This window comes from Chlorocebus sabaeus, chromosome 25 (assembly GCF_047675955.1).
Source record: "Chlorocebus sabaeus isolate Y175 chromosome 25, mChlSab1.0.hap1, whole genome shotgun sequence".
Classification (NCBI taxonomy): Eukaryota; Metazoa; Chordata; class Mammalia; order Primates; family Cercopithecidae; genus Chlorocebus; species Chlorocebus sabaeus.
This window is the reverse complement of record NC_132928.1, coordinates 6,618,780-6,646,643: the sequence shown is the minus strand read 5'-3', so window position 1 is coordinate 6,646,643 and position 27,864 is coordinate 6,618,780. Positions and strand designations below refer to the sequence as shown.

General features: G+C 37.3%; 1 protein-coding gene across 4 annotated transcripts in view; it reads left to right on the top strand.

Annotated features, from left to right (window-relative positions):
- Window positions 1-27,864, top strand: part of DISP1 (dispatched RND transporter family member 1) — a 199,326-nt gene that overhangs the window by 8,575 nt on the left and 162,887 nt on the right. For 2 of the 4 annotated variants that reach the window (XM_037985536.2, XM_007988363.3), the window contains exon 2: window positions 314-375. The exons of the other annotated variants lie outside the window; for them this stretch is intronic. The gene's annotated coding sequence lies outside the window, so the exon portion shown is untranslated. The remainder of the gene's footprint in view (window positions 1-313; window positions 376-27,864) is intronic. 4 annotated transcript variants of the gene reach the window in all.

Sequence of the window (27,864 nt, the reverse complement as noted above, 5' to 3'; positions counted from 1 at the left end):
CGTACATTCTTTGGGTGACGGTTACACAAGAGGCCAGATTTCACCATTATCCATGTAACAAAACTGCACTTGGACGCCTTAAATTTATGCAAATAAATAAAAATAAATAAGTAAAAAGCAAAAAAAAGTGTTATGTATTTTGAAGTGAAGCTTGTAAAACTGAAAAGTTCTGTTCACCTAAAGAATTAGCAAAGTATTTTAATATATGTAGATTGCTTCCTTGTTTACCTTGTTGCTTCAGATTTCTTTCTTTCTTTCCTTTTTTTTTTTTTTTTTGACTCCCAGTATCTGAGAACATATTTCTTCCCTATAGGAGTTGAGAAGAGGAGGAAGAATAATGGGAGGAGACAGGACCTTTTTCAACTTGACAAATAGGTATAGCTACTCTCATACTTTTTTTCCCTCTCCAGGTCCTCAGAATCTCATTACATTTTTTTGTTTGTTTGTTTAAATACTCCCTGATGAAATATTATATGCCTCTTAGTTGCAGTTTCCCATCTCCCAACTTGTTATAAGATAAATACTTCTAATTTATATATTAAGTTACATATTAATTTATGAAACTTATTTTACCTTGTTTTTCAGAACAGTAATAAGTTTTATTGACATGATAAATTTTTTCCACCAAACAGGAAAATTCACCAGTAAATGTGTTGAAAATGCCTCTAATGATATTGGCCTCTATTTATTAATCATATATGCCAGACACTGCACTACAATGAGAGATGTAACTCATTTCTTACAACAACCCTTATATAAGGTAGATGTTTATATTTGACTTTTGGAGTGATTAATTTGTCTAAGCTTGTGCTACCTGTGAATGGTGGAGCTTATTTTAAAGCCCTTCTGCTTTTGCTTATACACTGTTTTCTTCTACATTTCAAAAGCACCTTAAATGATTTGGTGCTGATACTTAAAGTACTTTTTAGAGAGAGTTAGCAGCATGTTGATTCTACTTCTTTTTTTGTATGTCTTCATACTCCTAAAAGTGTTTTATTTTCCTTTTGTTCCACTTTAAGCATTTGTTAAATGTAATTCATTTATTTTTTTCAAGGATGGTACCATAATTAATGTAGCATCTAGCATAGTTGAAAGTAGCAGATACTTTAAAAATATTTGCTGCATTGATTCAAAACAGTAACGAAAGGAGAGGTGGCAGTTAATGGAGGGGGGCTCTTCACATAAAAATTCGTTTCTGTTGGAATGTGAGGCTGGAACCTTCCTCATATTACAGCATGCTGCAGGGCAGGGCTGGAATCCAAGGTTTGATTAAAATCACCCAAACTCTTTTTTCTTTGCTTTACAACCCCAAGTTATTGCCAGCTGAAAAGGATAATGGAGGGTAATGATGAATGTATTTCCATATGCCGCTGCTGCTGCAACAAATTTTTAGACAGTTTCATTTTTTTTAAACCTAGATAAAAAGACCACTTTGAAATGAAGAGTAAATTAGTGGCCACTAAATGAGTGGTTATTAGATTGCTGCCCTAGAAGCCTGTTCAGGTGATGCTGATGGTGGTTGCTGCCAGTTAACAGTTCGGTCTCAAATAGTTTCTCCCCAGGGGTGGGGAATGTTGGTGGGTGGGGGGAGGTGGTGGTATAAGAATTCAAGCATTCTTCAGAGTCTTTCTTTTTCATTCCCAACTGTAGGTTTTAGACATGGGTGTTACTTTTTCAGAAACTGCCTAGATTTTCATAGGCTGTCAAGGTCAAATATATTGATTTAGCCATTTCATAATATATACGTATATGAAAACATGTTGTATACCATAAATATATACAATTTTTATCTGTCAGTTAACAAATTTTAGAAAAGTCAAATGCAAACTAAACTTTAGTAATTTTCTGCAATAGATCCTTTTTTAACTCACTGGAACCTGAGAGAACTAAGCCATTTGGAATAGCCTGTGTCTCTCTCTCTCTTTTTCTTTTTTTTTTTTTTTTTTGACATGGAGCCTCACTCTGTCACCGAGGCTGGAGTGCAGTGGCACGATCTCAGCTCACTGCAACCTCTGCCTCCCAGGTTCAAGCAATTCTTGTGCCTCAGCCTCCTGAGTAGCTGGGATTACAGGCGCCCACCACCACACCTGGCTAATTTTTTTTGTATATTTGGTAGAGACAGAGTTTCACCATATTGGCCAGGCTGGTCTCGAACTCCTGGCCTCAAGCAGTCTGCTGGCCTTGGCCTCCCAAAGTGCTGGGATTACTGGCGTGAGCCACCACTGTGCCCAGCTGAATAGCTTGTATCTCTAATACATTGTTATCCCAGCCTCCTCACCCTCTCAGCAGTTAAACTATGTGCCGGGCAGATTGAATTGCTGTGCTTACCAAATTGTTTGTTTGTTTTTGATACTGGGTCTTGCTCTGTCACCCAGGCTGGAGTGTAGTGGTGAGATCATAGCCCACTACAGCCTTGATTTGTGGGCTGAGGCAATCTTCCTGACTTACCCTCCCAAGTATCTGGGACTATAGGTGTGCACCACCATGCATGGCTAATTTAAAAACTGTTTTGTAGAGACAGAGGTCTCCTTTCATTGCCTGCGTTGGTCTTGAACTCCTGGGCTCAAGCTGTCCTCCTGTCTTGGTCTCCCAAAGTGTTGGGATTATAGGCTTGAGCCACCATGCCCATCCTGGGTTTTTCTTCTTAGTATAGTTGATTATTCCTCATGGTTGCCCCTCAAGATGACTTCAGCAGCAGTATAGTATAGTAATATTCCTTTAGTCCTTTAAGACTATAACCTGATTATTAGTAATTAGAGCTCTGGGCTCAATTGCAGATTAGCAGTGTCCTTTACACATTAATACTTTTTTTTTTTTTTTTTTTTTTGGAGACAGGATCTCACTGTATCACCTGGGCTGAAGTCCAGTGGTGTGATTACAGCTCACTGAAGCCTCAACCTCTTGGGCTCAAGTGATCCTCCCGCCTCAGCCTCTTGAGTAGCTGGGACTACAGGTGTGTACCACCATGCTCAGCTATTTTTTTTTTTTTTTTTTTAACTTCTTACAGAGATGGAGTTCTACTGTGTTGCCTAGGCTGGTCTCAGACTCCTAGGTCAAACGAGCCTCCTGCCTCAGCCTCCCAAAGTGCTGGTATTATAGACATGAGCCACTGCACCTGGCCTACACTTTAAGAATTTTTTAATGATTTTTGGTTGTTTGGTATTGGCCTTTATGTTATTATATATCTACTGAATGCTGTGTGATGCGTATTAAGATTATCCACTCCTATCAGGGAGCTACTAACTAAAATGTAATTTCTTTAACCATTGAATTTGGACAATCTGACTTCAGAGTTTTAGCTCTTAACTCTTTTACTATAAAGCTGATACCTCCCATTTTATAAATAATATAGCCCCTATTTAAGATTTTCATCTTTAGTTTTAGTGGTTGCCAGTTGGTTTCTTGGAAGACGTTTTCTGCCTTTAGCATTTTTATTTCAGGTAAAAGGATTGTGTCGCCTTGATGACTTCTTGGCATATATGCTCTAAAGTTAGTCTTCTGTACCGGTAGAGACAAACAGTTAAAGCATGTACAGTACTTCTTTTGGATTATGTTATAATTTGGGGGACAGATTTGCCATTTGAAGTTTGTCTTAGATACATAATTTTTATTCTGTAAATGTACAGATGGTGGAATTCTGGAAACATCCTGTGTTGAAGAGAAAAATTCCACTCAGAATTTAAAATTGGCCTTGGAGAATTATAAAAAGGGGTAGGGGCATGGATCATCCATATGTGGGTTATTGAATTAAATTTATTGCTTTTTTTATTCTTAGAGTCAACTTTTATAATACTGTTACTGGGATTGCTTGACTTACTAAGCTTTTACTGGACACTTTAATTTTGGGAGTACAGTTTCTAAACTCCTGATATAATCTTCATGCAACAAGATGTTATTTTATCAAATTTTGGTGTTACATGCTCATTCTTAACTTTGACAAATTTTAATAGGTGAGTTATACATCTTTAAATTTATATAATTAATAATCATTCTTTTTTATTTCTAGAACTGAGGTCAGGGGTAGTTAGCTATCTGAAAAGTAACAGCTGGGTTTTATTTTATATGCATTGTTAATTGTGGCATTTTGCTGTGAAAGGGGTATTTGCATTAGATTTAACTTAATCTTCCTTGTGAAAATCTAAACATATTTAAGCATAGTTTAGGAATAATAAACTTGAGGTACTACATATAATTTAATTTAGAAGCTTTTTAATCCTGAATAAGGAAGGAGTACATAGAAAGTCAAGGAAAAATTCTATGTAATAGTTGTGATACTCAAGCTGAAAATAGTCTGATCCAGCAGCCTAAAATAATGACCTCCTCACTAGCTGAGCATGCTTCCGTGTCATGAAATGAACAGGACAGGAAAAGGTATCTGTGTACAATCTTTGTTTCAGGACTGTACTAGGTATAGTGTACTTGCATGTTAACTCAAATACTAGGCTAAAAAGTTTGTATTATTATTCCTCTTTTAAAGATGAGGAAACTGAAATTTTAAAAGTAGGTGAGTTGTCTGTGGTTAGAAGAAATATATGTAGATTTGTGACTTATGCCCAGAATATGTGACTCCAAGACCTAATTCTTTCTACCATATCATATACTTTCTTCTCATCTTTTGTTTGTTTTTTCCCCCCCTTGAACTGTGTTGGAAATTTTCTATTTCTTCTTTTCTCTATGGTTACCATAGAACTGTTAATATGCATACTTAACAAAGTCTAAATGTAAATGCAATCTTTATCCTTCTTCTGAACCTCCTTCTGACAAGAACTATTTTTAGGAGATACTATAGTTTTGGGACTTGATCTTTCAGCCCCAGAAATAACAGCGTTTAGATTTACCCATATGCATTTACTCTTTTTTCCCCTGACCATTCCTTCATGTGTATCGATTGTAAGATTAACTGTTTTTTAATTTACCGCCCCTCAGGAGCTTTATGTGAGACGGTCTTTGCTCAGGCTCTCCATTTTGTACAGGCCCTCAAGTTTTGCTGCCTATTACCCTATTTTCTATAGCTCCTGTCCTCCATCAGGTTCGTTCCACCAGGGATATGTTGATTCCCCAGGGGAACATTGGCTTCAGCACTAACTCACCTCTCTAGACTTGTACTTTTTAAAAAATTATTTCTGCCCCTGAGCATTTCTCTTACTTTGTTGTTGGCTCTTCCATACATTAAAACAAAATTTTAAGCACTTAATACAACATTTTTAGATGATCTCCAGCCATGGGGCTGCATTGCCAGAAATAAAAGTCCATGTTGTCATTGTGCTTCATGGGAGTATTTTGTATTGAACCTGTTGGCTGGGGGATGCATAGAGGATTTTTAAAAATTTATTTAAAAATAAATTTCTAGTAACTGATAAAACTCTTTCATTTAGAGTCATAAGAAATGAACTCTTTGTTTGATGAAGAAGCAACAGATGACTTCCAAAAAGCACTTTTGAAAACTCCCCTTACTGAAGGTTTATATTAACTGCCCTCTGGAGGAAGAAAAAAATCTGAGAAAGATCTTTTAATAGTACATTAAGTATGTTTTCCCTTGCATCTTTTTCTAAGATAAACAAGAACCAAGGATTACTTGCTCTGTGCATGGGATGCCATGTTGTAAAGTTTAGGTAGCAGATGCTCTAAGAAAATTTGTAACATTAAGGCTGAAATTACCATGAAAATGCCAAAACATCTTTGTATTGGAATTTTACAAAATTTGTTCTTAGGACTTAACTTCTTAAAGCATATCAGTTTTCAAAGAGATGGTAACTTACTTCATCAGTTCTCTTTGAATTTTTTTTTTTTTTTCATGAGATAGAGTCTTACTCTGTTGCCCAGGCTGGAGTGCAGTGGCACAATCTCGGCTTATTGCAACCTTTGCCTTCCCAGGTTCAAGCGATTCTTCTGCCTCCTGAGTAGCTAGGATTACAGGCATGCACCACCACGCCTGGCTAATTTTTTGTATTTTTAGTAGAGATGGAGTCTCACCATGTTGGCCAGCCTGGTCTTGAACTCCTGACCTCAGGTGATCCACCTACCTCAGCCTCCCAAAGTGCTGAGATGACAGGCATTAGCTACTGTGCCCAGCCAAGAAATAGAAAATAACTTTAGAATAGTATTTTCTATATTCTGTTTTTTTCATATATTCTCATATGATTACCTACATAGAATATATGTGTTGTGTTTTGCTTTGCTTACCTGATAGAACACTGTTAAAAATAGTATTTTAATTGAAAAGATGTTTAACTCATATTTTTTAATGGGTTAAGGTTAACGTTTTGAGTTTTTTTTTAGCAGATGGTATTGATTTAGTGTTTTTGGCAATAATTTTGTTAGCACTGATAGAAAAGATGAGGATTTGAAAGGAAACAATTGCTTGCTTTGTAAGTCATGATGTTCAGTAATGACTAAGTACATTCATTTGCACAGCCAGTATAAACTCCAGATGATTTTTTCGCTGCCTGTTCCTTAAGTGGGTCATGTGATCTAGTGTTTATCACTGACTTGAATATCTTCAAGTTTTACAAACCACATAACTTGACCATGAAATCAAGCAGCTCTTTCAAAGGACTCTTTGAAAGTATATTTTATTTTTATTTTTGGGGTCATTTCAATGAAAAGATTGTGCAATTTGTGTATGGGTTTTGGAACTTTTCTCCCTTCCTTTCCTTCTTTTTATTTCATCTTTCTTTCCTGCCTTCTTTCTTCCTTCCATCCTTCCTCCAACCTTCCTTTGTTTTTGAGACAGTGTCTCGCTCTGTCATCCAGGTTGGAGTGCAGTGGCGTGATCTCGGCTGTCTGCAATCTCCACCTCCCAGGTTCAAGCGATTCTCCTGCCTCAGCCTCCTGATTAGCTGGGACGACAGGCACGTGTCACCATGCCCGGCTAGTTTTTTGTATTTTTAGTAGAGACAAAGTTTAGTCATGTTGGCCAGGCTGGTCTCGAACTCCTGACCTCAAGTGATCCTCCCTCCTCGGCCTCCCAAAGTGCTGGGATTACAGGCATGAGCCACAGTGCCTGGCTCCTTCCACCCTCTTTAAAACAAATTTCAATGCAGAGATTTCTGTGGTACTTTTTGGTTGGTCTTCCCAACACGGTCTCTGCCATTAGCAGTTAGCTTTTAGCAAGGCTGATAGGCCATTCACTTATTTTATAAAATCAATTTGTGTATATGGTATTTTGTGGCCGTCTTTCAGAGATGACAGTGACTCAAGTGTCTGTGTGACTGTGACTGCTGCATTTTATTTAGATCTGGTCCTTTTTGTTTTAGGCATAATGGGAAAGGAGCCTAATCCCTAAAGAATGCTATCTAAATTTGTGAAGAACCCGCCTAAATTGTTATGGTGGCACATGTGACTGATGGATCTTTTGGATTTGAATGCCTGTAATGTTTTAAATATATGTTTACTATTCAAATTGTTCCTGGATTCCTTCTTTCTTCTGTAGGATATGTGTATGGATTAGTTGTACAGAACCATTAATATGCTGACCTTTGTGCAAATGTGAAATACTTCTTTAATGGTTCTTTTAAAAACTGGGTTCTGTCAACATTGAGAATTTCAGCATTGTTATCCGATAAGAGTTACTACCCCATTTTAAGTATTGATTAGTTTGACATACGTATGGACACATACACATGTGGAATCATAAATTAGACAATGATATGTAAAAAATGGGGAGATTATTTCAGAGGTAGTAGGTTTATTTTTGAATAATAAGTGTATCTTAAATTCAGTAAATTAAATATGTAATAAATGCCTATGGTGTATAAGGAACTACGTTTGATGCCAGGTAGATTTATAAATAGCTGTACGTTCTTATTTCTTATAGAATAAAGAATTGTCCATAAGACCCTATAGCTTAGAATTGCTGAATTAATAAGCTCTATACTTTTTGTCATTTTTTGTCACTTTTTGTCAAAAAAAATAAGCTTTTTGTCATTACTTTTAATGGCAAAAACTGCAATTACTTTTGCACCAACCCAGTAGTAGTTCCCATGAGAGACATCACAAGACAAAGAGATTAGAGAAAACTTTATACATAATGACTTGGGACTGGTACTTGAAGATAGAATTTGTAGAGGCATAGAGGCGTAGGGGACAAGTACCCAGTAGAGGAAGCCTGGGACAAGATGGGAAGTTGCAGCATGTGTTTGAGGGACCAGTTTGGTTATAATATATGAGATACATTTTAGAGAGTAAGGGAAGATAAGATTGGGGCTAGGACATATAGGACCTTGAGTACCATCTTGAGAAAACTCTGAAGTTTGTGAAACACTGAGGTGATTGATCATCTATTCATTTTGTAACCAGTTGAGTATCAGTTGTGTGCCAGGTACCAATTAAGCAGAAAAGTAGAATGGGTAAGAATCACATAGCAGCCGGGCATGGTGGCTCACGCCTGTAATTCTAGCACTTTGGGAGGTCGAGGTGGGTGGATCACTTGAGGTCAGGAGTTAAAAACCAGCCTGGCCAATGTGATGAAACCCCGTCTCTACTAAAAATTCAAAAAAAACGTGGTGGTCATCTGTAATCACAGCTACTTGGTAGACTGAGGCAGGAGAATCACTTGCATATGGGAGGCGGAGGTTGCAGTGAGCCGAGATTGCACCACCGCACACCAGCCTGGGCAATAGAGTGAGACTCATCTCACAGGCCCTGGGGCAACTAAACTTCCAAGTTTAAGTCCTGATTTACTACTTGTTGGCTTAATGACCTTGTGTAAGTTTCTTAACCCTCTCAGACAGGTCTAAGTCTATCTGTGATGATAAATTTGTTAAATCATCAAGTCATTGATTTTTATAAAAATTTCTAATGTTAAGGTCTAAGAAATTTTTATAAGAACTTTGATTTTTGGTTACTGGTCTAAGAGATAGAGAACTATTTTATCATTAATATAAAAAATTTTAGTATTTCACAGAGAAGTTTTTTAGTTGAGACCTTTTAAAATGCAGGATTACTTTAGCTATTTTGACTTCTTTTGGATATTCTTGAATTTAATTTTAAGTCAAATTTAAAATTAAAAGGAAGGCCGGGCACAGTGGCTCACACCTATAATCCCAGCGCTTTGGGAGGCTGAGGCGGGTAGATCACCTGAGGTCAGGAGTTCGAGACCAGCCTGGCCAACATGGCGAAACCCCGTTTCTACCAAAAATACAAAATATCAGCCAGGTGTGGTGGCTCATGCCTGTAGTCCCAGCTACTTGGGAGGCTGAGACACGAGACTCACTTGAACCCGGGAGGCGGAAGTTGCAGTGAGCTGAGGTTGCACTGCTGCACTCCAGCTTTTGTGACAGAGGGAAACTCTGTCTCAAAGAAATAAAAAATGAAAGTAAATGTAAGTTAAATTAGATTACACACATTAAATTTAAATTTAAATAAGTTGAAAATTAAAACTCAAACACACCTTAAATAAATCACAACCCAAATAATCTTGTACCCATCTCTTCAACTGGAGGAAGGAGGACATGGGGGTTCTGTGTTTGACTTCTGCGAACACAAGGTAGATGTTTATTTGTTGTTGCTGCTGATGTTTAAATCAGAAAAGAAGGTTAGAAACGCATACTGAGTAGGCAGAATTACAACTTCCACCCTCTGTTATAGACAGTTTAGGATAGATATCTGATTGAGAATAGACTTTTAACAAAGTGATAAGAGTTGAGATAAGTCACAAATATAACTTCACTACTGTTCATATTAGTGTAGCAAAAGTGTGGGTATTATTAAGTAGGTTCTTCCGTACACTCTACTTTTTGTTCCAGGACATTTCTATGGGTTCTGATCAGTGGTATTTAGTGGTATTTAATATTTGTATGCCCCACGACCACCCTCTAGTACCCTACATATTTATTACTATAAACTAACTTTTGATCTCTGATACTGTGGAATAGTTTAGTTATATATTCAAACTGTGTGGCAAGACTTGCAGTGGAGAGTATAGGAAATGGGGTTTGGCCTGAGGAGAAGGGAAAGGCTTGGTGCTGTGCCTTGTTCTTTAGAATTTACATCCCTTTAATTGCTTTCCTCCTATGAGCATTGCTTTGCCATGACTGTGTAAAACTATGGTATGATGTATGAGTTATGAGGTGTTCATTTCAGATGTTATGCACTGAGCTCTAATTAACTTGACAGAAGCCAGATTCATTTTTATGCAGAGACTTTTAGTATAGTAGATTTGGAGCTAGAAGACCTAGGCTTGAACCTTGGCTCTTTCTCTTATTATTTGTGCCACAAAATGTAGGTTTTCTTAATCTGTTTCTTATAATAACTTTCAATAGTTATTACCGTTGTAGGTTGTTGTGAGGTTGTTGCAATAAGGCTTAAATGAGATGCCAAGAAAGCATTTTATAAAATTCTAAAGAGCTGTTTAAATGCCCAATGTCCTTGGTACATGGTGAGTCTTTGGAGGCATGCAGTGTGTCTTAAGCATCATTTGGAGCAACTACAACACTAAGGCACAAATTTTTAAATTGTAAGCTCTGTGAGTACAGACTTTGTCTATTTTGTACTGCTGCATCTGCAGCATCTTACAGAATGGTGTTTATTTATTTCTAAGTTTCAAAACTTTAAAACATTTTTCTTCTGCTTACCCCCTTTCCTTAGAAATTTGATGATTCTTCATCTTCAAAAGAAAAAAAAAAAAGATATTAACAGAGCATAGCACCCTGTCCTGTAGTTGGATAGATAAGCTAACTCTTTGTGGGCTGGTCCTTAAAAGTAAAGAGGGAGGGTGGTTACAATGGGATTCTCTTTTAGTTCTATTTCTGCCACAAATAAAAAGAAACAAGATAATGGATGGGAACCTGAAATGAAAAATGTTTCAGTAAAACTTAGAGAGATAGGCAGGAATTTAGGAATAGCAGTTGAATGAAGAAGCCAGAATAGGAGTTTGGGTTGGGTCCAGGGAAAGATGATCTAGACCATAAAGGCGTACACGAGGTCTTACTATTGAAACATTCTGTCACAGCTAGGTAGGGCATACTAAGCTTATACATGGAAATTCAGACTGCTTTAAAAAATGATACCCTGTTTATATTTTTATGTATGTAAATCAGCATTCCTGTGGTGATAGAGGACAGATAAGATTATATTTTCAGATAGTACCCCTATAATTCTTTTTAGTAGGTTAAATATACTCTTCAAATTAGTTTTCTGAGAGTGAATTATTTGACTCATCCAGGCTCTGTTACACATGAGCTGTGCGATACTGGGCAAGTTATCCAACTTACTTGACTCTGTTTTTCCCATGCCTTAAAGTAGAATAATACTTCCCTTGCAGAGTTGTTGTTAGGATGCAAAACAATGCATGTGAAGTACCTAGTGCAGTACTAAGTGCACAGTAGGGATTCAGTTAATGGTGAGAATTATTATTTTTTGATCTAGGCTTAATGTATAATTATTTGTATATCATTTGACAGTACTATTGATATAGTATGAACATTCCAAATGTTGTTGGTCTTGTGGGTTTCGGTGTTTGTTTTTAGACTAAATATATATTATGTTTTCCTTTCATAGATTTCTGAGAGAGCAGACACCATCTTATTTCTGTTGAATTATATTTAGTAACTCAAAAGGCATATACCAAGCTGTCAGAAGCAGCTTCATTTAAAAGGTAATTTCAAATTTTGAAAGGGTCATTTACTCTTTAATTTTACTTGGATTATATTTGTATACTTGGCATAGATAATTAATGGTTCTCTTACACTAAATTTGATTCATTCAGACTATAGAACATCCCTATTATATCATATTCACTCCGTATTGGAGTTTTTTTCTTTTTTAAAAAAATCTTTGGTAATACAGTTGATTTTCCAATCTCAATGAGCACTACCATGCTATATGACATGAACAATGTAAATAATTTGTTTCCTCGCAAATATTTAAAATTTTTTCCCAAATGATTTTAAATGTATTTTGTTTAAATGCAAAATACCAAGTGCATTTGGAATCATCTCAGTGGGGAGCTTGTTACTGGAGTAGGAAGGAGAGAAGCTGGAAAGAAGTTGTATGCAATGACAAATTTTTATACTACTTTTAGGCAACCTTGACATCTATTTAAAAATCGAGTGGCCGGACACGGTGGCTCGCGCCTATAATCCCAGCACTTTGGGAGGCCGAGGCAAGCGGATTACCTGAGATCAGGAGTTTGAGACCAGCCTGGCCAACATGGTGAAACGCTGTCTCTACTAAAAATACAAAAATTAGCCGGGTGTGGTGGCACATGCCTTGTAATCCCAGCTACTTGGGAGGCTGAGGCAAGAGAATTGCTTGAACCTGGGAGGCAGAGGAGGTAGCAGTGAGCCGAGATCGTGCCACTGCACTCCAGCCTGGCAGACAGAGTGAGACTCTTGTATCAAAAAATAAATAAATAAAATAAATTTTTAAAAAATTTGAACTTAATTCAGCAGACTTCCTAGATCTCTATTTTGTATTTAAGATAGTAGTAGCAAATAGAGCTTTTAGTGGACTATGAATAATTTTGACTTTTGAGATAGGAGGAATAAGTTGTTTTATTTTCTGAGGGCACACTTGGTACCAGAATCTTTAAGTGACCATGAAATGAAGGTAAACATAATTGGGGGAAAAAAACAGGCTTAAATTCTTTTACTCTCATGATGTTTGTAAGTAAGAATGCTAGGTTTTAGAGATACACAGAGAAGCTACTGTGACTGTGAAGGTTTCTTCCTGTAGCTTTATGCTAGTCCAAAGATAACATTACTTCATGAATTCTCAGTAAATGTACAGAAGTGGTAATGTGTGACCAAACTTTAATATCTGCTTGGAACTAGTGCTTTCTTATCATTTGGAAGAAAAAAAATTATCATTTTAAACCATTTAACATCTGGGAATGACTATAATTATGACAGACAAACTTTATTTTCAGTAGAAGATAGAGTAGGATAGTGAAAAGAGCAGTGGAATGAAAATCAGGAACCCAGGGTCTCTACTTGCCCTTTTTTTCAGTAACTGGCTGTGGGACCTTAAACAACTCATTTAATCTCTTGAGTTTTAGTTACTGTGTAAAATGAGAGCATTAGAATTAAATATCAAGGTCCTTTCCACCTAAGGGAAGGAAATTTTGTAATAAAACAAATAGTATTAAGGAGGACACCCAAGACTATTTGGTTAGAATCATCCAGTTGAGCAAGAAATTAAAAAGAGTATATATATATCTGTATATATATGGTTATTTAGCATGATTTAGCGGGGAGATAGTATGGGATCCAGAGACAGAAGAGGAGTTGAATCCTGGCTTAATCATTGCTGGCTATGTGGCCGTAGGCAAATAACTCTGATTTTCAATTTTCTTATCTTTAATAGGGATTATAATACCTACCTATGACAGAGACTGCCAGATATACTCCAGTAGCCATTCTGCGTTTCTTCTTTTCAGAAATAAAATTTCTAGTCCTGCCTGAAGTTTAAGCTAGCTCATGACTACCCAAGTGTTTCCAACTGTGTTTCCCAGGTAGATGCTGGTAGATTGGGCCCAGTAAGTTTGGGCCATTGGGATGTGCAAGGAAGAGATGCGGGCAACTTTTTGGGTCATCTTCTTAAAGAAAAACCCATGTGTCCTGGATGTCCTCTTTTCTTTTTTCTCTTTGGCTGGGAAATGACAAGAATTAAAGCAGCAGTCTTGGATCCAGAGATGGACGCCAATTGATGAAGACGGCAGAACTGACTGGCTAGTCTGGGTTCCCTGGAGCAGAGCTGACTCTCCACCCTAGGTTATCCATTTACTTTTGCACTGTTATGTGAGAGAGAAATAAACTTCTATCTTCTTTAAGCCCTTGTTTTTTTTTGGTATTTCTTTGTTACAGCTGATTAGTCTACCTAGTGGCCTAAACAAAATGCTACCTTAAAGAGTTGTGAAGGCTAGAGATTATAAATTGCCTAGTTTAGTGGGTGACACATTATCAGTAGGTGCTCTAGCAGTGTTATCTATCATTTGTTAAATATTTACTTCCCATCTATTGTGGGTGGGGAGCAATGCTAAATGTAACGATCATGGAAATAGTTTCTATTATCAGTGGATTTAAGAACAATTAAAACAAGGATTCTTAACAATTTAACAGAAGTATATAAAATAACTAGCAATAGCCAGTTAGAGAACAAAATTTTATAGTGTCATTCATAATGGTAACCAAAAATATAATTTATCTAGAATGAAAAAATAAGAAATGGGCAAGAAGACTTTTATGAGAAACAGTTTAATTAAGACCAAAATACCATAAAATTTATGGAGAGCTATTTCTTGTTACTTAATGTTATAAAACATTGTTTCTCACAAAGGTTAGTTTATAGGTTTAATTAATGTTAAAAACTCAAATATGACATAATGCATATAATGAAAAACACTGGTTCCCTGGTCCACCCTTTCTCATCCCTGAATGGTTATCCCCAGAGGCAACTACTTATAATCCTCTCGATATTATGCTGCCATTTAAAATTTTTTCCATTTTAATCATATATGTTGACTTACTAATAAGGCAAAGGAAGATTTAGCTTTTTTATACTTAAGTTTTTTCCCTTTCCCCCTCAACTTTCTTTCCCTAATGGAGTTATCACTATTTTTGGTTAGTGTCTTCACTGTTAAAATTATGTATTATTCATACTTGAGCTACTCAGTGATTATGATTACATTTACTGTTTTTCTAAGACTTGTTTTCTTGGAGTTTATGGGAAATTATCTTGTATCCCTGATAAATTTTATTCCCATTTTTTCTTTTCTAGAATTTCTTTTGTCTAATATTTGAACTCCTGCATTTTGATTTTCTAATTTTTACTTTCCTAGTGTCTGGGAGATTTTCTGAGCCTTTTCTTCCAATGTTATTTTTATATATTTTTAAATGTTCTGCTCTCATTTAAACTTTTCAGCTGAGCACGATGGCTTATGGCTTTAATCTCAGTACTTTGGGAGCCCCAGGTAGAAGGATCACTTGAGGCCAGAAGTTAAAAGACTAGCCTGGGCAACATAGTGAGACACCATCTACAAAAAAAAAAAAAAATTAGCATGGTGCATTGGTACATGTCTGTAGGCTTATCCACTCAGGAAGCTGAGGCAGGAGGACTGCATGAGCTCAGAGTTAGAGGTTACAGTGAGCTATGATTGTGCCACTGTGCAACAGAGTGAGACCATGTCTCAAAAATATTATAAGTAAACTTTTCAAAGCCTTTTCTTCTTTTCTGAGCATTCATTTTTATAGTCTATTACTGTTTTGTGGTTATAATTTCACCTCTGTCCAAATAATTTTAGTTTTTAAAAAATAATTTGTGTATTGTATTTTTGTTTGTTTTTCTGTTTGATTTGGTTTATTTATTTCATGATAGGAGCATTCCTTGGTTGGTCCTCAAACATTTAGCTAATACTAAAAATCTTGGAAACTCTGTGTGCATGGGTTTCACTGTAGGGCTGTTAGTTGAATATCAGCTTTATTTTATTGAGACATTGCTGACTCTTAATATCTATAGCAGGGGTCCCCAACTCCCAGGCAGTAGACTGGTAACAGTCTGTGGCCCATTAGGAACTGGGCCACACAGCAGGTGAGTGGCAGGCCTGAGCTCTGCCTCCTGTCAGATCAGCAGCGGCATTAGATTATCAGAGTGTGAACTCTGTTGTGAACTGTGCATACAAGGGATCTAGGTTGCACGGTCCTTATGAGAATCTAATGCCTGATGATCTGAGGTGGAACAGTTTCCTACTGAAACCATTGCCCCAACCCACATTGTCTGTGGAAAAATTGTTTTCCATGAAATCGCTTCCTAGTGCCAAAAAGGTTAGGGACCAGTAATCTATAGCCTTTTCTCTTGGGCTGTTTTCTCTTTCCAAAGAAGAGTCTTTCTCCTGCCTGGGAGGTACAAGCTGCTACTAGTTTCTGACAGTTAAACAAAGGAAGAGAACTGAGAGGTAGAGAGTGATCTCACTGCTTAGTATAGAAATGCTCTTTAATTTACAGTAGCATTATATCCTGATGAACCCATTGGAAGTTGAGAATACCATAAGTCAAAAATGCACTTAGAGGCGGGCACGGTGGCTCATGCCTGTAATCTCAGCATTTTGGGAGGCTGAGGTGGGTGGATCACAAGGTCAAGAGATCAAGACCATCCTGGCCAACATGGTGAAACCCTGTCTCTACTAAAATACAAAAAATTAGCTGGGCGTAGTGGCGGTCGCCTGTAGTCCCAGCTACTCGGGAGGCTGAAGCAGGGGAATTGCTTGAACCCAGGAGCTGGAGGTTGCAGTGAGCTGAGATTGCACCACTGCACTCTAGCCTGGGTGACAGAGCGAGACTCTGTCTCAAAAAAAAAAAAAAAAAAAAATGCATTTAGTACACCTAACTTAATGAAGCCTAATCTAGCCTATCTTAAATGTGCTCAGAACACTTATAGTAGCCTACAATTTGGCAAAATCATCTAGCAGAAAGCCTATTTTATAATAAAGAGCGAATACTTTATGTAATTTATCGAAAACTGTACTGAAAATAAAAACCAGAACGGTCATACCATACCAAAAGTACAGTTTCTACTGAATGCATATTCTTTTCCCACCATGGTAAAATCGAACTATTATAAATCAGGGACCACTGTATAAATTGAATCTCCCTGTTTTCGGTACAGTATCTGTTTTATTTATTTATTTATTTTTAAGACCGAGTCTCACTCTGTCACCCAGGCTGGAGTGCAGCGGCATGATCTCGGCTTACTGCAACTTCTGCCTCTGAGGTTCAAGCAATTCTTGTGCCTCAACCTCCCAAGGAGCTGGCATTATAGGCGTGCCCACCACCATGCCTGGCTAATTTTTGTGTTTTTAGTAGAGATGGAGTTTCACCATGTTGGCCGGACTGGTTCTTGAACTCCTGACCCCAAGTGATACACTCACCTCAGCCTCCCAAAGTACTAGGATTACAGGCGTGAGCCACCGTGCCTGGCCATCAGTACGGTATCTTATCCTCACACTCAGTTGTGCTTATAGTCCCAGAGTCTGGTATCTGTCTGATTCAGTTTTTTTTTTTTTTTTTTTTCTAGAGAGTAAACTGCTTTTCTCCTGCCAGAATGCAAGTCACAGAGTTGTAGAGGGACATCTAAAATCTCTTTTTTTTGAGACAGAGTCTCGCTCTGTTGCCCAGGCTGGAGTGCCGTGGCACAATCACAGCTTACTGCAGCCTTGACTTCCTGGGCTCAAGTGATCCTCCCACCTCATCCTCCTCAGTAGCTGGGACTATGGGCATGCGCCACCAAGCCTGGCTAATTTTTAAAATTTTTTGTAAAGACAGTCTCCATGTTGCCTAGGCTGGTCTTGAACTCCTGGGCTCAAGTGATCCTCTTGCCTTGGCCTTCCAAAGTGCTGGGATTACAGGCATGAGCCACCACACCCAACAGGACATCTAAAATCTAATTGTTCCTTATGTGGACTTTCTGTCATCCTTCTGATTTTAGCCTTACCCATAACTCTGCCCCATTTCTGGACTCTATTGTGAATTATTTTCTTGTTGGTGTTCCTTTTTTGTGTGCATGTGGAGATAGTGCCTTGTGCTTTTTCACCCAGGCTGGAATGCAGTGGTGCTATCTTGGCTCACTGCAGCCCTGACCTTGTGGGATTAAGCAGTTCTTCCCATCTCAGCCTCCCAAGTAGCTGGAACTACAGGCATGCACCACCACACCTGGCTAATTTTTGTATTTTTTGTAGAGATTGGGTTTTTCTGTTGCCCAGGCTGGTCTCAAAATCCTGGGCTCAAGCAATCCACCTGCCTTAGCCTCTTGAAGTGCTGGGATTACAGGCATGAGTCACCATGGCTGGCTGGTGTCTCTCTCTTAACTACACATGTTATGTTTCAACTTTCTCTGTTCTGCTAAGTCAGAAACTATACTTCTGCTTTGCATCTTCCAAGCTTTTATTAACTTTTTTGTTTTCTTTTATCTCTTCCAGCCATTATCTTCAGTGTTTATAATTTTTAACATTTCTTTACTGTGATGTTAGTGGGGTTTTGGGAGCAAGTGAAGATAAATGCATGTATCCAGTCTTTGATTTTTAATTAGAAATCCTTCGATTTTTAAAAATTGAGACAATTTAAACAAAATAGCAAGCAAACTTCATTTAAGAATGTCCTATTTTCCATTTGGCTGCAGCATCTTTGCCCCTTTCTGCACAATTTGTGTTAGCACATACAGGGCCTGTGATGTTGGGAAAGGTCAGTTTTTCTGGCACCTGGCAAATTATAGTTGTGTGTCTGCTGAAAATCTCCAATGTCAGGCAGAGTCTTGTTTTTCTTCCTAAGCCATTTCTGAAATACAACATGTATTTATTAACATAATAAATTTCTACTTCATAGCTCAATATTGAGTCTAAATCAGAGGAAATTTTTGTGATCAATCAAATAGAGCTTTAACCTTGTGCCATGTGTATCCAATAGAATGCTTTTAGTTGCAAAATAATAGTAAATATACCTAGCTAAAACAAGAAATGGGATTTATTAATTAACTGGAAAGTTTAGAGAGAGGTCAGTCTTCAGATATTGTTTGGTCAAGTCTGTGGCTCTGTTGCTCTGCAGTTCTCTCAGCTTTGCTCTAATCTTTGTTTTTAGTCTGACTTCCCTTACAGTTGCAAAATGTCTACAGGAGTTCCAGGTATCATATTTCATATCACATCATTCAGTTGAAGAGAGAGTTTCCGAGAAATTTCTAGAAAACATGTCTAGACCTACTGGCTTGAATTAAGTCCATGCTGACCCTTGAACCAGTAAGGTGGAGCATTTGCACTGAGTAACTTGTATCTGAGTCTCATGTCCCATTTCTAGAGCAAGGGTAGTGATATTTCCCCAAAATTTATAGAATGTGTGTCAGGAGTGATACTCAGAAATTAAAATAGGGAACAAACATGGATGTTGGGGAGGTAACCACAATATCCTTTAGTTGTGATTGTTTTTTGCTTTTAATTTTCTTGTTGTTTTTTCTTTATTTGAGACAGGGTCTTGCTCTGTCGCCCAGGTGTGAACAGGGCTCACTGCAGCCTTTGAACTCTTGGGCTCAAGTGGTCCTCTTACCTCACCTCCTAAGTAGCTGGGACTATAGGCTCATACCACCGTGCCTGGCTAATTTTTATTATTTTTTGTTTTTGTAGAGACAGGTGCTGCCATGTTGTCTATGCTGGTCTCGAACTACTGGGCTCAAGGGATCCTCCTGCTTCCACCTCCCAAAGTTCTGAGATTACAGGTCTGAGCCACTGTGCCCAGCCTTTTTTTCGTTCATTCTTTTTTTTTTTTTTTTGCCTTTAGAGACTTTTAAATTCTACCTTTTGATAGTCCCTCCTAAAGAAACTTTTCTTCTCCCTTTCTCTTTCATCCTTCCTTACCTCCTTTCTCTTGTCTTAATGAATCCTGAGAAAAAAAATAATTGTATTCCTGGTTGCCTGACAAGATGCCTCTTTCTCAGAGGAAGGGTTCTATGTTTTCTTCCTTCATATGCTGTTTCATCTGATTTCCCTTTTCCACATTTGCTTATTGAATGACAATAATACAAGCATAGAGTCTTCTCCTTAATGTGCTATTATTATGTTTGTTTAATTTTTGTTTTTAGTGTACCTTGTAGTTTCTTCATCTTGAGACAGTGTTGTCTGGTCTTTTGAGATACCCTGTTAGTCATTGGTGTTTTGTAATTTCTTTTTGTCTTAGTTGGGATATGTTATGCTGGTGATTCCTCAATCTGATGATTAATGGCTTTCATCATTTTTGGAAAATTCTCAACTATTATCTGTTCAAACATTGCTTTTTTTTTTTTCCCCTTTGTATTCTTTCTTGATTTGATAGATGTTGCTAGACATTTTCATCCTCTCCTATGTATTTCTTAGTCCCATTTGCTTATTTTCTGTCTCCTTATCTCTGTTCTGCATTCTAAGTAATTTCCTAAACTCTATTTTCCATTTAAAAACTAATTATTTCTTTATCTGTATCTAATCTGCAGTTTAACCCAGTGTGTATTTTTTTTTATTTCAATGCTCATATAAAATTCTGTTTGTTTTTTCCTTCCCCTCAGATCTGCCTGGTCTTTTGATACTGTCTTTTTTTTTTTTGGGTCTTTTATTGTCTTTCCTTTTCTCTCATGTTTTATAATGTCTCTTATGTGTTTAATAATTTTAAATATACTTATTTTATAATTTCCATCTGCACTATCAGTTGACATTTTTTGATGTCTAATCCTACTAATTTTTGTGTCTGCTGTCCCCTTATGGTGAATTATTTCTTCTTGTGCGTTACAGCTTTAGATTATGAGCTTATCTTTAGTGAGGCTTTTTTTAAATATGGGAATTCTATGGGTCCGGAATAGTTTTACATTTGCTTCTGCTAGTTACCTCAGGAATATTATCAGCCCGGGATCACCCTTTTTATACATTTCTGAGCCTTGAATTTCTTGGATCATACAGGTGGTATAAACTTGAACTTCAAACCACTGCGAAGGCTGGCCCAGGATTTAAGTTATTGGTGTAGATTTTTTTTGTTCACCTAGAACCTAGACCAAGATAGTTATGTTTACTTGGGGAATTTGGTTTTATGAGGGTCTTTTAGTTCTAACTTTCTGTGTCCTAGGGTTGGTGCTCATTCCAGCCAGTTAATAGGTATTAAGATTCAAATATCTTGGTTATTGAGGCTGGTAATCGCCCCTGAATAACCATAATCAGTTTCTGCTTACTGTTCTGGATTACAGATCCTGTCTTGTTTTGGCCTCTGAATGTTTAATTTCTTACTATGCATTTAAAGGAATGTTTGTTTGATTTAATCCAGCATTTTGAGATATTTGAGAATGCCCTAGGTCTGGTTCTGCAGGGAATACACAGATTTGAGGCAGAAATTTGCATGCAGGAGATTTTTTCGGCAGTCCTCTTGGCAACCAACCCCTGTAGGGAAGTGAAGGATTGTGAAGCAGATTCAACAGAAGGAGAAGCTAATCCATAGTGCAGCTGCATCCAAGACACCAGTTGATCCTATGGGGAACTCCAAACCTGGGATTAACCTGCAAAGAAGTCCCAAATCTAGGTACGGGGGCCAGGTCTTTGTACTTCAAGGAGCCCAGCTTCTCATAGTATCTCCTATTAATATGAGGACAGCCACTACTGAGCTCAGGAATATGGTTGCCCTTTTCATCGGTGTATTGCTTATGCTTTGGGAAATGTAATGCCCTTTGGGCTCTCTCATAGAGCATAGTCAGTAGGCAGTTTTCAGCCTTCCTTCATATATAATCTGTAGCATGGCCACTTCTTTGGAACCTTTCATTCCCTAAATTTACTATCTGCCACAGCAGTTCTGCCATTTCTCCTTCACTTACTATGTGCCTCCACTTTTTCCAAACTTTCAAGAGCCATCTTAATATTGTAGTATCATTTCCAGGGGCCTTGTCAGGGTGTTAAATTCAGTATAATGGGAGAGTGCTCTCAGTTAGGTAAGTCTTCTTTTATCCAACTTCATATTCTATTTCCCTTGGTCCAGTGTCTTCAGAATCCAGCCTTAAGTCTGTTCTTCCAGCTCTTGCTTTACATGTTGACTAAGTTGTGCAGCTCTTTCAGCCATATAGTCCTTTTCCTCCTCAGCAGATTCAGCACTTCCCAAACATGGTTATTTGTGATTGGTCTGGAGGTCAAGAACCAGAGGTGGAGGTAGATCTGGGAAGACATAGGTTATCTTGTAAGGAAGAGGCATGTGCTTCATCTTGAGCAAAGGAAAGGCTAATTTCTGCAGGATCTGATAGTTCCTGGGACTCTGGGACTCCAGAGATTCAAGATTTTTAAATGTATCATCCAACTCTCAGAGTTCTGTACCTTCCCAATCAGAATGCTGACCCTGGTGTCATACAGTTCAATATTCATGTATGACTGTCTGTTTCTTGATTGTTCTTTTATATTCCATAATATTAGTGTTAATTTCTATATTGTGAACAAGGCTTCTGTGTAATGAGTTGGTCATCATTCAAATGATACCTTCATGGAAAACAGTGGGGCTGTGTACCTGCATGCCCTATGGCTCAAGAGCAGTGTTCCTACCTAGTAGAGCAATTGAGGAGCCATAAGGGTCCTACTTAGTGCCACATATTGATACATCTGTCTTTGTGTCTTTAACATTTATTGGGTGTTTATTGGGTACCAGTCTCTGTGCTAGAGGCATTATCTCATTTGATCATAACCTGTGTGATAATGACTTTTAGTATCTTCATTTTCCAGATAAAGTAGCTGAGTCTTTGACAAGTTAAGTTACTTGCCTTGTTATATAACTAAGAAAAGACAGAGCTGGCATTTAAACCCATGCATTCTGTTTCTTGAGTCACATTCTTAAAACACTATGCTATACTGGATCTCTCTCTTTGAATATTGATAATAGTTATTTTTACTTTTCTTTGGTGAACTTGGTCTTTGCTTCCATTCCTATGATGTTTCTACTTGATGACGATTTTATCTTCTTGCCATAGTCTTGTCTTTTTCACTTTTGATGGAATGGCAAATTAATTATATTTAAATAAGAAAATTGGAAAAGTGTCAAATGCTTAATCAAGCTAGTTAAAACTGTTTATTATAAAGGTTTTCCCATTGCAGAAGTACTATTTGCTATAAACAAAGTAGAAAATACTGTTAAAAACTATTGATACATCAAAAAGTTATAATATTTGACATGTTCTCCTTTTTTTTCTGAAATAAGTATTGCATATTTTAGATAGGTAGGGTTTTATAGTACAATCATTAATGAGCAATTTGGGAGTATTTATCAAAACCTTTAGTAACTCTTCTCTGAACTCTCTTATGTGCAATATAGAATATCCTCAATTAAATTTTAGAAGGGCTGATTAGAATTGACTACGTCTTTTTGGTCCTTAAGATATAGAAACAAGAGATTGCAATTTAGTTTATGGAGGGATTGGCTATTCATAATAATACAAAATAATTGTATATCTATGATATTAAAATTTTAAAAATGTTTTATTATTATTTTTCTAAACGAGGAGAAACTCAGGTATTAAAACTTTATAGGAGAACATGATAGAGAAAAAAAGGTCAAAAAAGGACCTTAATCTGGGTGGAATGGCATGGGCCTGCAGTCTCATTTTACTGGGGAGGCTGAGGTGGGAGGATTGCTTGAGCTTAGGAGTTCATGACCAGCCTGAGCAACATAGTGAGACCCTGTCTCAAAAGGCATTTTAGGGAAAAAAGGTGAGAAATGATCTAGAGTATAGATCCTTGTAGTGTAGTATCTGGTATATAGAGGTAAAAGCGGGACCCACCTGCATAGGATATCTCTTAGTTGGTATATACTATGCATTTTTATATTCTGGATACTAACCTACTTTAAATGGCAAAATATGTGCTCTCATTGAATGAAAGCCCTGCAATTAGATAGTATGTATTGATTTCATTTCCTGAATCTGAATATTAATTGTATGATTATTTAGAGGTTTTTAAAAATGTATTATTATTATTTTGTGTGTGTGTGTGTGTGTGTGTGTGTGTGTGTGTGTGTGACAGAATCTCTCTCTGTCACCCAGGCTGGAGTATAGTGGCATAATCGGCTCACCGCAACCTCTGCCTCCCAGGCTCAAGCCATCCTCCCACTTCAGCCTCCCAAACAGCTGGAACTACAGGCATGTACCACCACGCCTGCCTAATATTTGTATTTTTAGTAGAGACAGAGTTTTGCCATGTTGCCCAGCATGGTCTCGAACTCTGAACTCAAGTGATCCACCCACCTCGACCTCCCAAAGTGCTGGGATTACAGGCGTAAGTCACTGTGCCTGGCCAAGAGTTCTTAACATTAAAAAATTTTATTTCCCATATTATGAGAGAGATATTTCTTATACTTGTCATTGAAAAATATAACTACACTTTTCTTTCATTTTTATTAATCAGTAGACTATTTTTAGACCAGTTTTAGGCTCATAGAAAAATTGAGTGGAAAGTACTGAGCTTTCTTATACCCCCTAATTCCTTCCCTTCCAGTTTCCCTCTATTATTAACATCCTCATCAATGTGATACATTTGTTACAATTGATGAATAAACATTGATACATTAACTAAAGGCCATAAGTTTACCTTAAGATTCATTCTTTTATTGTACTATTCTATGGGTTTTGACAAATGTTATCATTTTATGTGTATCCAGCATCACAGTTCATATAGAATAGTTTCACTGCCTTAAAAATCCCCTATGGGGTTTTGAAGCGAAAAGAACAGGTCTTTTTCTACTAACCTTCCCATTCGGACCCCTCTGAGAACCTTGAGTGTCTTTTTAGAATTGTCTTGGCAGTTTGGCTTTTTCATGAACAATGAATTTTAGATTTCTTTCCATATAAGTACATGTGGATACTTCGTATTTTTTTCCAGTGGCAGCATAGTAAACAATCTTGAAACTTCTTAAAGGAAGGAATTACCAGGTAAATATGAGGACCAATAGTGCATTTATTGTTGAGTAGTGCTCGGAGAAGAATACTATGAGGTAGCATATCTAATGCTATACAATAGCACCAGTTTGGTGTGGAAATTAAATGGTATAATTTAAGCTTTTAGGATTATTGAACACAGAATAATAATGTTATTAACTAGAAGATGAAGCAAGTGCTGTGACATATGTATATATGTATTATGTCCATTTCATAAGCACATTTGTCTAATAGAACAGCTTTTACTTAGTATTGTACAAGACTTAATAATTTCTCATCCTTGATATTTGAAGCCTTTAAGCAGCTTTCATTGATTATGTGATTAAATGCTTCTTAAAAACAGATATCTTAGGTTTTCTCTTTGAAATATGGAGCTTGAAAAAATGTGAATTAGTGAAGTTTTAAGGGTGTTTAATGAAAGTACCAGGCATTGTTTTAAGCTTTCTCATAAAATTGTAAGAGTATTTGCTGGGCTGGGTGCAGTGGCTCACGCCTGTAATCCCAGCACTTTGGAAGGTGGAGGTGGGCGGATCACATGAGACCCAGGAGTTCCAAGACTAGCCTGGGCAACACAGTGAGACCCCATCTCTACAGAAAAATGAATTAGCCAGGCATGGTGCCATACAGCTGTAGTCCCAGCTACTTTGGAGGCTAAAATAGAAGGATTGCTTGAACCTGGGACATCAATGTTGTAGTGAAGTGTGATTGTGCCACCACACTCTAACCTGGGTGACAGAGCAAGACCCTGACTTAAAAAAAAAAGAAAGAGTGTTTTGATATATGTTTATGTTAGAAATAAAAATTAATTACCATTTGGTATGGTTTGAATGTGTTCCCCAAAAATTTATGTGTTGGAAGTTTAATTGTCAGTATAACAGTATTAAGAGGTGGGAACTTTAAGAGGTGACTCGGTCATAGGGCAGAACCGTCATAAAAGGATTCATGCCATTATATAGATAATTAGTTCTCTAGGAAGTGAGTTGTCAAGAGAATGTGTTATTATAAAAATGAGCTCAGCTTACTCTTGTGGTCTCTCTCTCTTGCATGCCTACTTGCCCTTGTACCATGTTATGATGCAGCAAGAAGGCCCTCACCAGAATAGGCCTCTTGACCTTTTACTTGCCAGCCTCAGAATGGTAGGAAGTACATTTCTGACCAGGTGCAGTGGCTCATGCCTGTAATCCCAGCACTTTGGGAGACCAAGGCAGGCAGATCACGAGGTCAGGAGATCGAGACCATCCAGGCTAACATGGTGAAACCCTGTCTCTACTAAATATACAAAAAATTAGCTGCGCATGGTGGCGGGCGCCTGTAGTTGCAGCTACTCGGGAGGCTGAGGCAGGAGAATGGCGTGAACCCAGGAGGCGGAGCTTGCAGTGAGCAGAGATCGCACCACTGCACTCCAGCCTGGGCGACAGAGACTCCGTCTCAAAAAAAATAATAAAAATAAATAAGTTTATTTTCTTTATAAATTACCCAGTCTATGTTATTTTGTTATAGTAACACAAAGTGGACTAAGATACCATTTAATTGACCTGATATACTTTTAAACTTAATTGTGAAAGAAATAGAACTTCGTGACAATTCAAATAAAAAAATGGACTTTTTGTTATTTTCTGTTTTTTTTTATGTTATTCCATGGAAAGGAACACGCTTTAAAAAATATATATATGATAGGCCGGGCATGGTGGGCTCACGGCTGTAGTCCCAACACTTTGGGAGGCTGAAGTGGGTGATGATGAGGTCAAGAGATTGAGACCAGCCTGACCAACATGGTGAAACCTGTCTCTACTAAAAATACAAAAATTCACTGGGCGTGGTGGCACACACCTGTAATCCCAGCTACTCGAGAGGCTGAGGCAAAGGAATCGCTTGAACCCAGGAGGCGGAGGTTGTAGTGAGCTGAGATTGTGCCACTGCACTCCAGCCTGGGTGACAGAGCAAGACTATGTCTCCAAAAAAAGAAAAATTAAAACCATATGATAAATCTATTTTGTATTTATTTTTCTTGCCTTTCATATGTACCATTCAATAATGCTGACAGTATAAACTTTGGTGAATCAATTAAAAATCAGTTTATACTCATATCTGTAGCAGCATTATTCATAATAGCCAAAAGGTGGAAGCAACCCAAGTATTCCTAGATGACTGGATAAACAAAATGTGACATTACATACAATGGACTAGTATTTAACCTTGAAGAGGAAGGAAATTCTGACACATGCTACAACATGGATGAACCTTGAGGACATTGTGCTGTGTGAAATATGCCAGGTACAAAAAGGCAAATACTCTGTGATTCTACCTATATGAGGTACTTGGAGTGGCAATAGTCACAGAAACAAAGTAGAAGGGTGGTTGCCAGTGACTGGGGGAAGGCAGAAATGGAGAGCTGTGTAATGGATATAGAGTTTCAGTTTTGCAAGATGAAAAAGTTCTGGAGACTGTTTGCATGACAATGTGAATGTTGGTCCACTACTGAACTGTACACTTAAATTGCCATTTAAGATGGAAAATTTTATGTTAATATGTATTCTATCACAATTAAAAACTGAGAAAAATCAATTTACTTAAACAGAGGCAACTAATTTTCTCCAGTGGAATATTCTAGCAAGGCATGGAGAAATCTGAAAGTTTAAGTGACTATTCTTAAAAATGTATTATCACATTTCCTAAATATTTAAGTTTAGGAATATGCTGCTAATGTCAACTACCAAGAGCATGAAGAGGGAGATAATCATTTTGGTCATTACTGTCTGCTCTTAAAAGGACTGTAGATTTAATACTTTTTATATATTTATAAAAGTTTTCTTTCAAATACCATTTGAACATTTATCTGTATTGATTGAAGTTTTGTGTATATGGTGTATACTTAAGTAATCTAATCTAGAGTTGTAAGATGTAACTGGCCTAGTTAAAAAGAAGATACCTATGTCATAGCGCTGCAATGCAGGTTGAAAAGTGTCAGTCTACCCATAACAGAAGTTTGAGGATGTGAGGAAAACCACCAATTTGCCTAAGAGGAAAGAAGCAAACTACATGCTTCAAATTACTCTTTGTTTGTTTTTCTCAGAATGAGGAAATTATTTGATAACCAAAAATAGTATTAGTTTAAGATTAGCTACCAAAGCTAGGTTATTATTTCCAACATTCTTTAGCAACTGAGTTCTGAGACAAGAGTTAATAAAAAACGTGATTAGATATGTTTATTCTCCCTCTGTATCACTAGTGTTCAGCTTTTGTTTGTAGTATGTTTAGAAGGGTTCTTAAAAAAATAAAAATAATTACAAAACCCCAATTTTGTGCATAGTTATACCATTTAGTTACATACTATATATATACAACTGTCATCAAATTATTATAATAATAAATGCAAAGGTGAGTAGAGCACCTGATTAATCTTGGACAGAGATTTTATCTTATTTATCATTGTGATTCCATTACATAGCACAGTGCCAGACATATAAAATG